At 35.1% G+C, this 16,935-nt stretch overlaps 1 non-coding gene across 1 annotated transcript; it reads left to right on the top strand.

Moving 5' to 3' along the window:
- The first annotated feature begins 12,815 nt into the window (after positions 1–12,815).
- Positions 12,816–12,922, top strand: LOC121228791 (small nucleolar RNA R71). Its single transcript, XR_005926366.1, has one exon. It is a non-coding gene; the product is annotated as a small nucleolar RNA R71 (small nucleolar RNA).
- The last annotated feature ends 4,013 nt before the right edge of the window (positions 12,923–16,935 follow it).

Here is a 16,935-nt window from a genome sequence, read left to right as displayed (position 1 = left end):
GTTCTGCACTTATATCTCCTTGTTAGAAGTGGATCTGCATTAGCCTTCATGTTAGGTCACCCAAAGGAAGCTTAAGCTACCATGGCCGTAAGCTTCAAACTAGGGTAAGAGAATGGCGGTTCAGCAAAAAATCCTCCCTTCATTCTCCTCACATTATCCTTTTATGTTTTTCTCAATAGTACAGATGTCCTTCCCTCAAGATTCTTCTGTCCTTGTTCATACAAGGTAGATACACCAGACTGGACAGCTCACTCATAGTTGGCTCTTATCAAATAGCTGTCAATTGCGACGACAATTCTAGACGCAATTTAGAATTAACTCATGCAGTGACATTGCGGGCATCTATCGATTGCGGCGAAAATTCCAGACGTAATCTGGAATTAACTCATACAGCGACATTAATGCAATAAGATAGCATAATTAAGGATAAAATAAGCTAGGATTCACTGAGTTATAAAATGCAATTTACTAAACTGAACATGCTAAAATGTACTTTAAGGGTAACTAAATAGGAACAATTTAACCAATAAGTAAGGGGAAAACTTATGTTCTTTTTAGTGCTATCACCAATAGTCCATTATCAGAAATTAACCTTTTTGATACTAAATCACTTTAGGCACTATCAATGCAATCTTCTAAAACTCGTTTAAAATGGTTAGCAATCACTTTAGCTATCAATTTATAAATGACTATGCATAAACTAATAGGCCTAAAATTTTTAAGATACCTTGGATGGGGAATTTTAGGAATTAGAACAATATTGGTTATGTTTAAAGTATTCAACGCCTTACCTCCATTCAACACCTCCAAACAAAGATTGGTAATCTCTCTCTCCATAATGTGCCATCATTTTTGAAAAAATAAAGTCGAAAAATCATAATCTCTTGACGCCTTTGTTGGACCTATTCCCTTCGAAGCCGTAACAATATCATCCACTGTATACCTCTCTGTTAACATTAATTTAGCTTCATTAAAGATGCAATTCAACATCCCTACCAATATATCATTTGTAACTTTTGTCCCGTTCATCGAGAATAGATTTTGGAAATAATTTCGAGTGATCTTTTCCATTTCTGACTCCTCCACTTTCACTCTCCCATCCTCGTACTGTAACCCCTCCAATTCTATTCATCCTTCTGTGTTGTGAAGCATAATTATGGAAAAAGGTTGTATGCTTATCCCTTAATCACAACCCATTCACTCTAGCTCGCTGCTGTCAGAACATTTTATCTTTGTCAATCTCCAAATTTAATTGGATTTTCATATCAATCAACTTCTTAAGAGTGTTATCCTCTCTTTCCTTCCCCAACAACTCTCCCAATTTATTAGTCAATAGTCTTTTAATTCCATCCATTTTCCTTCTAATCAAATTTTCTCAATCACACAAACCATCCCTTATGCGCTCTAACTTGACAAAGATGTCGCCTCCACCCTCATCTTACAACCTCTTAACCTCTCCTTTAAATGACTCCTCTATTACCCACTATGCCTCAAACTAAAATCTTTCCAGTCTTCGATTGTTTCCCTCTTGCTCCGACTAGATAAGAAGGGGACAATAATCTGAATATGAATGTGAAAGATGGAGAATTGCTAAGTTTGGAAACATATTCATCATTCCTTCATTCACCACTCCCCTGTCTAGCCTTTTTCTAATATTTGTTTATGAAAGATTCCCTCTCGCCCAAGTGAACCAAATTCCAGAGTATTCCACATCTACTAGGCGACACTTCCCCAATACTCTTTGAAACATTTACATCCTCCTTTTATCCCTTGGTACCCACCCACCTTCTCAAAAGAACACATAATCTCATTAAAATCCCCATACACCATCCACAAAAAATTTTGCGAGCGACCCAAGGTTTTAGTAAACTCCACATGGCATCCCTTCCTTGAGCATAATAAGCCTTATAAAAGCCGATAAATCTCCACTGTTTGTTTTTATCAAGCACCTAAACTTCAACATCAATGTGATGATCTAAATAACTCCTAAGAACGTCTGTATTGTTTCCTTTCCAAGCCAAACTTTAAACCTCCACTCGACCCTTTGGTTGAAACTTCAAAACCACTCAAAAAACCACATCTCTTATGAACGTTTTCCATTTTTCTATTATTTAATTTAGTCTCTATAAAGAAGACTATCTGAGAATTATACATCTTCAACAAATGTCGAAGCCTCTTAATTACCCATGGATTCCCCAAACCACGAACATTCCAATATAAAATTTTCATTGCGATCGGTCGGCTTGCCTCCTGGCAGCCACCGATATACAATGAGCTCTCCCCACCAGTCTATCCTCCCTAACTGCTACTAAATCCTCCACTCCATAAATAATATGATTCCCACTCTCCTTGCGAGGCCTCTTCTTACCATTACCACCTCCAATTGATGTCTCCTCCACATCATGTTCCATATCTATTTGCCCCATACATTGCGCCTCACTCCCATTTTCCCCTTTCAGATTAATACCTAACATGAGATCTAATCTCCCCCTTGAACCCCTTCGGTTTCCTTCCCTAGAGTCACTTCTCAAGCTTGAGTACCGAATATTACTCTCAATCCCCCCATTGCCTTCTTCTATCAGCCATACACTGTGCATTGCAGCAGCTCTTCTAGACTGCACTCGAAGGGACAAATCCCAACCCAACTCAATAGACTTTTCCTCCCCTTTTGACATCCTAATGTGACAGAAGGAGTCGTTGTGCCTTAGACAACCACAATAGAAGTAAAATATTGTTAATCTCTCGTACTTGAAACTAACATAAGTGCAATTCTTGGAAGCAAACATGATCTTTTTCTTCCATTTCAAAGGCCTCCTAATATCCAACTGAACCTTGATTCGAAAGAAATTCCTCACACCTCTACTCAAACTCTTTGAGTCATATTCTAAGAATTTTCCTATAAAATCTTCCAGATGCCTCACAATAAACTTCAAGAATATCCCCGTAGGTAACTCATGGACTTGTACCAAAAAATTAGCGAAAACTAATGGAACCTTAACCGGATCTTCCCCACTCTCCAATTGATGGATCACCAAAAGATGATTCGTGAAAGTCCAAGGCGCACCACTTATTACCTAATCCATATCCATTTTATGGAAAAATCTAAAAAGAAATCTTTTATCCCCTAAATCGAGATCCAAACTCTTATTACCGGTCGATGCCAAACATTCGCGATAGTACTCTTCAAAGCTAGAAAATGGACTATACTTGCCATAAGAAAACACCCAACAAAACTGAAATTTGTCCCCACCGACTGAGATCCAGATTAGTTGAAATAAATTTTGATTGTTGTAAAATATCAAAAACCAAATCATGTATCTAAAATAATTGAACCTAATCCAATTTCAATGGTTCAGATCAATTTGATAAATCAATTTTTATTTTTTAAATTATATAATTTTTTAAAATTATTTCACTATTTTAAATATAAAATATTTAATTTTATATTATAAAATATTAAAAATCATTATAAATAAAATTCTCTTTTAATAGAATCAGAACAAATAATAATGATTTTTTAACATGTAAACTGTAAATCTAACTCAAACTAAAATATTTAAATAATAATAAAATTAAAATTGATAAAATATAATCTAACTTCTAATATAGGAATCTCCATAATACTTTTATCCTACAAATATAATTAAAAAGCTACTTTGTGCCCTTTTATTTTCATTTTATTTTTTAATATATCAATTAAGGATATATACCGGTTTCTTAACTCCACTAATATAGTTAAAAAAAAATCTCCCATTAATGTATTAAACAATAATTCACATTTTCTTAATAAATGAAGTGGTTTTTATTTAAGGTAAATTACTTTTTTCATATATTAATATTAATATTTTTATATTTATTTGATAGAAATTTACTTAAAAAAAGAGAGAGAATGCTATTTGCTAATTGAAATTTATATATTTTTTAATAAATTATTTCACTTTTTCACTCTTTAATCACAGAAGGATCATTAAAAGATTTTCTTTTATCTGAAATATATATGTATGTATATATTTCTTTTCTTTTCTTTTGTTAACTTCATCCAACCGTGACCAAAAATTATTAAAACAATTCTTTCGTTTTTTGAATTATATTAGAAAATTTCTTATAACACAAACAAAGGGGTTTTTTAAATATTAGACTGTGAGAGTTTTTAATATTATTTTTCATTATAAATATCTCTCAAACTTATTTCTAAATTACGTATTTTTGGATTATCTTGATACTCATGAATGTTGAGTTCTGTCGTAAATTAGAGTTGCAAAGTTTTCATCACCCTTGTAGAGTTAGAGTAAAAATTATGTAATAATTAAATATGCTTGACACCTACCTATGTCGTATTTAATAATGCCTTTTAGATATTATAATTGTATTAATTTACAATGATATTCACATTTGTAGGTGCCAAGTTATTTTTTAATATTTAATTATATAATTAATTTCTATTGTCAAAAGTCAAACGGTAATACATATAGAAGGACCTCGACACTGGTGGTTATTAAGTTCCTTTATATTTAATATTTTAATTGTATCCTAAACCTAGCTTTAAGAAATGCATGCTTTATACTTAGCTCTACCCCATGGGTGTTAAATTTGTATTTATTTTATTTTCACCATTTCATCATAAATATAACCTTAATAAATAATTTATTATAAGCTCAACATGCATGGATATCGAGTTGAAAAATTAGGATAGAGATTAAATTAAATAAAGTAGAAAATATAGGAATTAAAGTGCAATTTTCTTATTTTATGGATGAGGGATCTAAATGTATTTTTTTATTTTAATTGATATTTAGGGACATAATCGTGGGATTAAAATCCCATAACTGATGACGTGGAAAGTTTGGTAGAAATTTATGGAAATTAAGGTGGAAAAGTGTTGAAATTTGATTAGAAATTAAAAATAAAAGGATGAAATTAAAATAAAAAGAAAGTGTAGAATTTTCTACACTCTTTGGGGAGTGAAACCGCAACAAGACTCAGCTGAAGGAAAAATAAATAAATAAAAGGGAAAGAAACGAAATTTTCGCATGAATTTTTCTTCAGTTTTCTTTAAAACCATAGCCTAATATCAATACCTAGAGTGTTAAGGAAACTACTTTCTATCATGGAAACTACATAGATGAAGAAGAAAGTCAATGAAAAGCATAGGAAATTGAAGAGAAAAGTTAAGAGTTCAAGTGAAGAAATAGGTAAGTACTTAACAGAATTCAAGTTATTTTATTTTAATTTGAATATTTGAGTATTTAAATTTTGATATGAAATAATTAAATAAGATATGGTTAAGATTATTGAATATGAATATTGAATTTAGTGTGAAAATGTAATTAAAGGTATGTTAGTAATAGAAGAAATGATAAAGTGATAATTTAATGATTAGTAAATTTCATGAAACTAAGGATTCAATTATAAAGAGTGAACATTTATTTATTTTTCATAAATTGATTAGTGAATAGATATATTATAGTGAAATTAATATAGAAAGGACTAAATTGTAATGTATATAAAAGGTGTTATGTGAAACCAGTGTTGTGATTAAAGACTTAAACGAAGTGTTATGTGATAGTAATGGAGTGTAAAGTAATATAATAATTATTGAGTTTTCATGAATTCAAAGACTACAGTGTAAAATGTCCAAAAGTTACTATGTGTGCTAAAATAGTGAAATAAAATATTTAAGTGAAGTGTTATAAGAAAGTAAAGTGCTTAATGATAGTGAATTGAAATCTAAAGTGCAAAGTGTTGTAAATATATGTTATTTTTGTATTTTATGAATTGTGAATAAAGTGAATATGTGAAATAAAAATGTAGTGAGTGTGTTTAAGGATTTAGAGTGAATAAGTAATATGATATAGGGTGATATAAGTGTGATATATCAAGTATGTTATATAAAAGCGATATGAATAAATGTCTTAGTGAACTCATAAAAAATAGGATATATAATAATGAAATTATTTTGGAGTTGAGAGGGGCTGTGACTTGACACCAAATATAGTAGTCGATTTAGGTAATTTATACACTTAACAAGCTTGTTTTCTTGGCATTTTAATATTGATTATTACATTTTCAGTATTAGTAGGTTACGAACTAAAAGTCAATAAAATAAGAGTTTTTGCGCATTTTCTGCTATTTTGATGACTCAAGGGCTGACTCGGGCCCCGTGAGTGACTAATGAGTTCTTTAAGTATGTAGGATGCCAATTTAGGTCCAATAATACAAGGAAGGATGACCGGCCTGATAAGCCAACAAAGCTGCCAAAGGCCCGTAACACATTGACGTCATGATGAGGAGCTTGCTCTCATCACAACGACGCGATGAATAAGGGAAGATTTTCACAGTGACAACGTCGTGATGAGGGACACTCCCACATCCTGATGATAGGACAATGACTAACCAAAATGAAGCTAATTTTCTTAGACGACATGTTTGGGAAATTTTCATGTTTGGACCCTAGATTTTAGCAGAATATTTTATTTATTGGTATTTGTGTGTATCTCAGGTTGAGTGGTCACCAAGTAGGCCGTTGCCTATATAAGTGATCGCGTGATTCGTAATAAGTAATAAATATTTATAATGAAGATCAAACCTAGACTAACTATTATCACGACGAAAAGGCAAGCGCACCTATCAAACAATAGTATAGTAATGGCAAGACCAGGATTCGTACCCAAGGGAACCAAAAGTACTAGTAATAACTATCTTTTTATTATTTAACCTAGAAATAAAGAGGGGTTGTTTATTAAACTAATTAACTAACTAAACTAAAGTAAAGAGAAAATTTGGAAAACGACTTGAAGAACAGTAATTGATAAAGATGACACCCAAGGAGGAATCCACCTAGATTTCACTTGTTATCTGACTCTGAACCAGACGATTTATTCACTTGACTTGATCCGTGAGACTCCCTAACCTATATTATTATCTCTTTCGAGACTAATAACACCTAATCTTCAGTTGAATTAATCAAAATTTCTTTCTTAATTAAAACACCTAGGGAAGCAGTAAATCAATCTATGGACTCCCATATTAGGTTTCACCTTAATCTGACAAAATCTCGTAACCCTATTTCTAGGCGTTCGATCAACTCCGCTTAATTATGCCAAATTACTTTTAGACAGGGACTTTTGCTCCTCTGCATAAGCACATCAAATCATGAATTAATACCCGGAATATTAACTCAAGCATTAAAATACATAATTAAGAACAAATCAAGTATTTATCATACAGTTCAGATAATAATAACAAGATCCATCATAGGTTTCAACCCCTTTAGGTATCTAAGGGGTTTAGTTCATAATAAAATAATAGTACATCTCAAAAGTATGAAAATAACAAAACATAAAGAAAACTCTAAAACCCCTAAAGGAATTCTGAGAGAGATCTTCAGTCTTGGAGTAGCTCCGGCTTTTGGGATGGATTGTCTGGTTTTCTTCAAGTAATTCCCGGTGCGCGGTTTTGTAATCCAGAAAAGTTCTGAAAAGAGCGGCCCCTCTCTAAGTCATACTTAGGGTGTTTATATAGGCTTTGGATTGGCTTTCTTCCTCCCTAAGTATCCTTTTCTGTATAAAATACAAATCTTTGAAAAAGGGACACGCCCGTGTGCCACGACCGTGTGACGTGATTATCAGGCCATGTTCGATCCGTTAAATTGCACACAGCTGTATGGGTCAATGGCCAGGCCGTGTGAATCGTGAAAGCCTTGGTCGACACCCTCGAAAAACACGGGCATGTGAGCTGCCCGTGTGGCAAGGCTTAGGCCATGTCATCTTCTCGATTTGGTACGTTTTGTCCCTTTTTGGCTCCTTTTGACTCTTGGTGCTCTCCTGAGTAAAAACATGAAATAACTAGATTAAGAGCACCAAAATCCATAAATCTAGTAATAAACATCCATAAATATGCTAGGTATTTGGGGTAAAAATATGTATAATTTGGCGTTTATCAAATACCCCCACACTTAAGCATTTGCTTGTCCTCAAGCAAAACTCTCATTTACTGAGAGAATCCATTCCTCTCAATCACATAGTCATTACTGATAATGTTACAAGTTATTCCACAGAAAGTCATACAGTGAGAATTCAACTATAGGGGCATTAAAAGCCTCAAACAATCTAAATCAAATATTTTGATAATAAAATCATAGGTAATCTCCTTCCTCTAAGTAATTAACTTTAGTCCTAAATATAAAAGAGATGGCATCCTCACTAAAGATTCACTCAAATCACTCAAAGTGTTTAAGGTTCAAGATTAAGCACTCGATTATCTAACATGAGAAGTTATTACTATAGGCTTGCATGAAAATCAAATCTCCACCACTTGTAAATAATATAATACACAAACCAAAAGGTCTTTGCATGGTTGTAACGGGGTTTAGGTTACGGGTATGGATACAAGCTGAATAGACAAAGGTTAGAATCAAGATAATTTCAATATATTACCCCACTATCAAAAACTTAATTACTGAATCACAAACAAATATCTAGAACTATATTACATGAGCTCATGACAACTTTAGCTTGCTGAGAATTACAATAATAATACTGATTTTTTTAAACTCAAATCAAGTCAACATAATATAGAAATCTTACTTCCTGATTCAGTAACAAAAAATAGTGAACATAGTGAGGTAACAATATTAAAAATAATCCCGATAAAAAGGGGTAAATTGAGTAAGAGGATTTCAACAATAATGGGTTAATGATGAGGGTTAACTAATAAAAAGGGTTAGTAGGCTCAATGGGGTTTACTACAGGTTTAATTATGTGGGAAGGCTTTTTATGGAGTAAGTGAGTTAAATTCTAAGTGCCTTTATCATCTCAGTATATCAAATCATACGTGTGATCTCGACATGTATAATCGAAGCAAGTTCTAGAATAACAGTTCAATGTTGACACACTCAAACCACAAAAGAAGTGAGCAAGAAAGAAAGCTATATGCTCAAAAGGCTCAGAAATCTCACCAAAAATTTGGGTTTTTGATGTCATTCCTGTATACTTAAGATTTCAAGATAATACCTCAATTTAGGAAAATAGTCTAAAAATTTTAGTTCTCAAAATATCAACTTATCATGCTCGATTCTCTAATGTCCTATAATCAAATAATCATGCATAATTCCCATGGTCTAATTCATGACATATCAACAATAATTATAGATCAATCAGAATTCATTCGATCAATATTATGAGAAAATCACTTAAGCACAAGATCAAATTCAGGGATTTGAGAATAATGCAAAAAGTTAGGCATCATGTTCATGTTCACCCCCCCCACACTTAAGATGTACATTGCCCTAAATGTACAAAGATAGATTATTCAAAATAAAGAAAATCATAAGAGGGAAGGAGGTGAAACTCCCTGTTATATAGATGTGGAGCTTGATTCTGAGACTGGAGTGTTCGGGGAAAGTGGTAGCTGCCATTGTTCTTAGCTAGATGAAGAAATTGGGTCGTTGAACATGGCACTCGTGAGGTATTGTTTCCCATTTGTTTCCTCATTCCGTAAAATATTCCTAGCAGCTTTGCTTGAAAGTCTGTAGAATCATGAAGAGCTTATTAAGAGTTGGTGTGGAAGAGAGCGTAGTGGGATTACTTGTTAGGAATACCAAAAAAATGAAAAAAGTAAAATTTACTAATATAGATATGTCTTTCAAAAGAAAATAATAAAATTGAAATAAAAATAAAAATAAAAATAAAAATAAAAATGAAAAGATAAGAGGATTTAATGATCCTTGTTAGTGGGGCCCTCAGGTGGTGGCACTGGAGTGGCGATGTGAAAGTGCTGGCACAACTACTACATCATGGCCTGCATGTCGTCCATCTGTCTATCACGTCGCTGATCTCGCTCGTGAATCATCTCGAACTATGTAGTCCAATACTGCTCGAAGTGAGCGGATCAGTCGGAAAGGTGTGCCAATGAAGCAGCCGCATGATCTGGTCGCTCCCTAGGTGGCGTGGTAGAAGGCTCCTCGTGTTGTGGGGTGGTGCATGGGCATGTTGATGGTGAGCACGGGCGTGGGGCGTGAGTGTACAGCTGTGTGGAGGAAAAATAGAGGGAAAAGAGAGGGGAAAGTGAGGATTGATGCAGGGGGAGTGGATTTGAGGGTGGTTTGGGGGTTGGGGAAGTGAGAATCTGGGGAATGGTGGCCGAAAAAGGGATTAGGAGCGGGGAAGGGGAGATTTCGGCTAGGGATTTGAAAGGAAGAAGAAAATGAACAGCGATTTGCTTATATAGGGGAGGTGCACACGGCCTAAGGCCAAGCCCGTGTACTCTGAAGGTGAGCCCGTGTTATTCGAATTTTTCAATTTAGGTCATGCCCGGCTACTATCCCACACCCGTGTGTCTAGGGCGTGTGTGGTACATGGCCATATCTCACGGCTGTGCCTAGCTTTGTTTGCTTCTCCCACGCCCATGTGTTAGGGTACCACGCCTGTGTATTATTGTCCACGGCCTAACGGCACGGGCGTGTCTCACGCTCGTGTCGAAGAAACAGAATCGAGCCTTGCCCCTGGCATGCCCATGTTTTTCCATTCCCATGCCCATGTTCTCCTATCAAGTTCGACATGGCCGTGGGGATTTATCACATCTCGTGTTTTGGGGAAATCATGTCCTGCTTCCACACGGCCGTATCGCATGGTCGTGTTTCTTCCCTTGCTTGGCCACGGTCTTAGGCACGCCCGTGTTCCTGGTCGTGTGTGCTGAAAAACTTTGCAATTCAAAGATAAATCTAATTATTTATAGTGTTAGAAATAAAAAATAAAAAATGAAGAAATCAAAATATGTTTGTGCTCGGGTTGCCTTTCGAGAAGCGCTTATTTATATTCTAAGCTCGACTTACCTCTCTAGTAAATGGTCAGGGTGGTTCGAGGAGCTTGTACTCCTCATTTCTGCTATCAATCTCATCAAAATAAGGTTTTAAACGGGTGTTGTTTACCTTAAAAGTGCCGAACTTGGGGTGAATCACCTTCACCGTACCGAATGGAAAAATACTAAGTACCATAAGAGGGATTTCCTCATTCGGTGTGGTAGTGACAATGTGAGGATCTGCGGCATCTAGTAAGACTTTATCACCAACCTTAAGTTGATTAGGAGAGGTATCGGGCTTTTTTTGGCGTAGTTTCAGTTTATCATGTGTTCTCGATTTGTGTTCTTGCCATTCGTCTAGCTCCTCTATCCGTAGCCTTCGTTCTTCATGAATGTGTCCTCTATCATTTCTGGAACATGGCTCGTGAACTTCTTTGAAGCTTAATTTCTGCAAAGTCATATTGTCATTTTTGGTAAATTGGTGTGGACTATTACCTTCAATGTTCGATGTGATGCCAGAATTATGAGCTTGAAGGGTGATCGTTTCGTCTCCCACATGAAGTGTAAGCTCACCTGTTCCAACATCAATAATTGTTTTAGCAGTTGCTAAAAAGGGCCTCCCTAAAATCAAAGGGGTGTTATTATCCTCCTCTATGTCTAGAACAACAAAATCAATGGGAAATATGAACTTATCTACTTTCACGAGTACATCTTCAATAATACCCCTAGGGAATCTTATAGTTTTATCTGCCAATTGAATGCTCATCCTAGTTTGTTTAGGTTTTTCAAGATCTAATTGCTTAAACATTTTGTAAGGCATGACTTTAATACTAGCCCTTAAATCAGCTAATGCATGACGTATATCTAAACTACCAATTAAGCAAATAATTGTAAAACTCCCTGGATCTTTCAATTTGTGGGGTAGCTTATTCTGTAGAATAGCTTAGCAGACAGCATTTAGCTCCACATACAACGCTTCGTCCAACTTCCGCTGATTTACTAAAATCTCTTTTAAAAATTTCATTACATTTGGCATTTTTGACAAAGCTTCAATAAACGGTAAGTTAATATGTAAATTTTTCAAAAGTTTAAGGAATTTACCGAATTGTTCGTCTGAGCGGTCTTTTTTTGTCGCGTTAGGGTATGGCACATGAGGCTTATATTTGACAGTCACTGGTTTGTTTGTATTTTGATCTACCTCATCTCTCCCTTTGCTTACCACTGTTTCTTGCCTCGGTTCTGGTTCAGGCTCAACGACTCATTCGTCATGTTGGATATTAATTGCGTTGAACTGTTCCCTTGGGTTGGGTTAAATGTTACTTTGCAAGGTACCTTGTGGTCGTTCAGAGATTAGTTTGGAAAGCTGGCCTATTTGAGTCTCGAGTCCTTGGATCGATGTTTGTTGATTTTTAAGTGCTGTCTCGGTATTTTGGAAACGGGTTTCTGACACTGATATGAATTTTGAGAGCATCTCCTCAAGGTTCGGTTTCCTCTCTTGTTGATAAGGTGGCTGTTGAAAACCCTGAGGATTTTGTGGCTTTTGATTCCCTTGACCACCCCAGGAGAAATTTGGGTGGTTCCTCCAACCTGCATTATAAGTATTACTGTATGGATTATTTTGAGATCTAAAGTTATTGTTACCCATATAGTTGACTTATTCCTCTTCAGTTATGGGATTGAAGAATTGATATTCTGTATGCACATCTCCTCCGCTTGAGTCACACCTCATTACTGGATGTACCTGTGTAGAACTAAGAAAACCATCAATCTTTTTATTGAGAAGTTCTACCTGATTTGACAGCATAGTAACTGAGTCGATGTTATAAACGCCGGCTGTTTTTGTTGGCTTAGTGCTCATGACTTGCCACTGATAGATATTCAGTGACATTTCTTCAATGAAATCATAAACCTCTTCAGGTGTTTTGTTGTTGATGGTTCCGCCAGCAGCTGCGTCAACCATTTGCCGAGTCGAGGGATTCAGACCATTGTGGAATGTTTGTACTTGAAGCCAATGCGGTAACCCATGGTGAAGGCACATTCGCAATAGATCCTTGTATCTCTCCTATGCATCGTAAAGTGTTTCTAAGTCCATCTGCACAAAAGAAGAAATATCATTACGTAACTTAGCCATTTTAGCCGGCGGAAAATATTTTAGTAGAAATGTTTCGGTCATTTGTTCTCAAGTAGTAATTAACCCCCGTGGTAACAAGTTCAACCACTGTTTAGCTTTTTTCTTTAATGAAAAAGGAAATAACTGAAGACGAATGACATCATTAGAAACGCCATTGATTATAAATGTATCACAAAATTCCAGAAAGTTTGCTAAGTAAGCTTTGGGATCTTCATCCTGCAAACCATAAAACTGAACAAACTGTTGTATCATTTGAATTGTGTTAGGTTTCAGTTCAAAAGTATTTGCAGCTATAGCTGGTCTAACTATGCTAGACTCAGTTCCTGTTAAAGAAGGTTTAGCATAATCATACATAGTGCGTGGAGTAGGATTTTGATTAGCCGCAATTGTAGGAGGTAGCTGATTGCCTTGGTTTTCAGCCATCTCGTCGGTTGGGAGTTGAGTATTGTCTTCTTGCTCATTCTCCGTGTATCGTAAGCTGCACCTTATTTCTGTTTGATTTCTGCAAACTGTACGATCGATTTTTTCGTCAAAAAGTAATGGTCCCAACGGGTTTCTTCTAGTCATAAACTATAAAAAACCTGCCAAGAGAAAGAAAAAAAAATAATGAAATAAAATTAAATTGTAAGAAAAATAAATGGCTAAAATAATAAAAATTTAGCGTTCATAATATTTTATTTCTCTGACAGTGGCGCCAAAAACTTGATCGCGTGATTCGTAACAAGTAATAAATATTTATAATGAAGATCAAACCTAGATTAACTATTATCACGACGAAAAGGCAAGCGCACCTATTGAACAATAGTATAGTAATGGCAAGACCGGAATATCGTACCCAAGGAAACCAAAAGTACTAGTAATAACTATCTTTTTATTATTTAACCTAGAAATAAAGAGGGGTTGTTTATTAAATTAATTAATTAACTAAACTAAAGCAAAGAGAAAATTTGGAAAAAGACTTGAAGAACAGTAATTGATAAAGACGACACCCAAGGAAGAATCCACCTAGATTTCACTTGTTATCTGACTCTGAACCAGACGATTTATTCACTTGACTTGATCCGTGAGACTCCCTAACCTATATTATTATCTCTTTCGATACTAATAACACCTAACCCTCAATTGAATTAATCGAATTTTTTTTCTTAATTAAAACCCCTAAGGAAGCAGTAAATCGATCTATGGAGTCCTATATTAGGTTTCACCCTAATCTGGCAAAATCTCATAACCCTATTTCTAGGCGTTCGATCAACTCCGCTTAATTATGCCAAATCTACTCTTAGACAGGGACTTTTGCTCCTCTGCATAAGCACATCAAATCATGAATTAATACCCGGAATATTAACTCAAGCATTAAAATACATAATTAAGAACAAATCAAGTATTTATCATATAGTTTAGATAATAATAACAAGATCCATCATAGGTTTCAACCCCCTTAGGTATCTAAGGGGTTTAGTTCATAATAAAATAAGAGTACATCTCAAAAGTATGAAAACAACAAAACATAAATAAAACTATAAAACCCCTGAAGGAATTCTGAGAGAGATCTTCAGTCTTGGAGTAGCTCTGGCTTTTGGGATGGATCGTCTGGCTTTGTTCAAGTAATTCCCGGCGTGCGGTTCTGTACTCCAGAAAAGTTCTGGAGAGAGCAGGAGCAGCCCCTCTCTAAGTCATACTTAGGGTGTTTATATAGGCTTTGGATTTGCTTTCTTACTAGTATCCTTTTCCGTGTAAAATACAACTCTTTGAAAAAGGGACATGCCAGTGTGCCATGGCTGTGTGACGTGATTACCAGGCCGTGTTCGATCCGTTAAATTGAACATGGACATGTGGGTCAATGGCCAGGCCATGTGAATCATGAAAGCCTTGGTCGACACCCTCGAAAGACATGGGCGTGTGAGCTGCCCGTGTGGCAAGGCTTAGGCCGTGTCATCTTCTCAATTTGGTCCGTTTTGTCGCTTTTTGGATCCTTTTGACTCTTGGTGCTCTCTTGAGTACAAAACATGAAATAACCGGGTTAAGAGCACCAAAATCCATAAATCTAGTAATAAACATCCATAAATATGCTAGGTATTTGGGGTAAAAATATGTACAATTTGGTATTTATCAATAAGCAACCTTAGGGTCGCTAGAATTGTATGCAGATTTAGACAGACATTTTTACTATTCAATTTTTAGTTTTCTTTTCTTTTTAGGATTGTGTAGCCGAAACTTTTCTATTCCGATGTGAAGACAATTGTGGGCGGAGATTACTCTAGATCCTCGCTTCAATATATATATATTCATGAGCATTTTCTTATCTCTTCTCTTCTCTTCTTTTATTTATCTTCTGTTAATTCGGTTAATTGATTGTTGTATAGATATTTGAATAGATTATTGTGCTTCATTCATATCTCGCATGGTTCGATTATTAAACTAATTTATTTGTTAAGTGATTATTTATCCGAAATTGGTTTTCTATTCAAGGGTGCTTAGTATATTAGAGAGTGATGCCCCTAATAATATATATAGATAGGTGAGACCAGAAGGGCATCTTGTGGTGTATAATTTGTGGTAAGCGATGAGACCGGAAGCGTATCCACATGCTTAGGAAGAGACTAGAAAGGTAACTTAGGTGGTAATCTTTAGTGAAGATGAATCGGGAGGATAGTCTTAGCTAAGGGTGATAAATTAATCAATCTAGGATAATTAATTATTTAATTAGATAATCAGGGATTTAATCGATCATAGGCTAGAGGCTCGCATCGACACTTAGAATAGGAAAGTCCATTAGTTTAAGTTAGTTTAGTTAGTTTAATTAGTTTAATTAAAATATTAATTTGGATTCACACTGCTAATTCGTGACTCAATTAGAAGTTATCTTCTATAATTAATTTAATATTAATTTCTCCAATCTGTAATCCCTTGGGTATGATCCTCGGAATACTTACCAGTGTTTAATTGTAAACTTTACTATATTAAAATTTGGTCCGTATGCTTGTGGACACCGTCGGTTTAATTTAATGTAGTTTTGATGTGATATTTAACTATAGGTGGTCAAGTTGTTGGCGCCGATGTTGGGGATTGCGACGGTGAATTTTTTATTAGATTGATCATTGTAAAATAATATTACTCAAAAGAAAAATGAGCTAGATAGTGTTCTAAATTTAATTTAATTTAATTTAATTTAATTTAATTTAGTGTAAAAAAATATTTTAAATTTTTGTAGTTAAGTAAATATTTTTATTTACCTTGTTAATTATGAGATTTAATTATGAATATTGATTTTTATAAGTCGGTGTACGAATAATCCAAAATGAGTTGGTTGTATGGATATTCCAAAAAAAAAATGGAGTTGTGATCTCAAAGATGAGCACCCTGAATGTTCGAACGAACTCCAACCCAAGCTGATCAAGTATACGTACGGGAGGGATGTAGATTCAACGAACCTATGGGATGAAGACGTATATGAAGAGGGAGTATACAAACAATGGGAGATTATGGGGAACCAAAGATCGCTTATGCTAGGGGTTTACCAACGAAGAAACAAAATAATTACTTCATTGGAAGAAATAGATGAGCGACAATTAGGGACATCTGAGTATCTAGCCGGAACTCCTTGTGATTCATATGACTATACGTCCGAACAAAAAAGCCATGAGCAAGAAGTCCAAGATAAATTAAGGCAAAATCAATAATAGTTGGATCAATTAGAGGAGTTTTTCCAGCAAAAATTTCAAGCAAGTATTCCAGTGAAAGAGGTCATACATGATTTCTCTAATTTTGATCCATCGGATCAATGTACTATTGACAATAATTTAGAATTAAATCTTGAAAGTCCAAAAGGGTTTGGAATCTGAGACGAGAAAGAATTGAAGATCGCCGAAGAAGTCTCCAATCCAATTAACATAGATATTAAAGTAGAAGTAGTAGTAGTAACACCCTATACTTGACCCGATTTGTAACACCCCGAACCCGAGACCGTCGCCGGAGTCGAACACGAGGTGTTAACAGACTTCAAACCA

The sequence above is a fragment of the Gossypium hirsutum genome, chromosome A04 (assembly GCF_007990345.1).
Source record: "Gossypium hirsutum isolate 1008001.06 chromosome A04, Gossypium_hirsutum_v2.1, whole genome shotgun sequence".
In the NCBI taxonomy this organism is placed as follows: Eukaryota; Viridiplantae; Streptophyta; class Magnoliopsida; order Malvales; family Malvaceae; genus Gossypium; species Gossypium hirsutum.
This window is presented reverse-complemented; position numbering and strand designations above follow the sequence as displayed.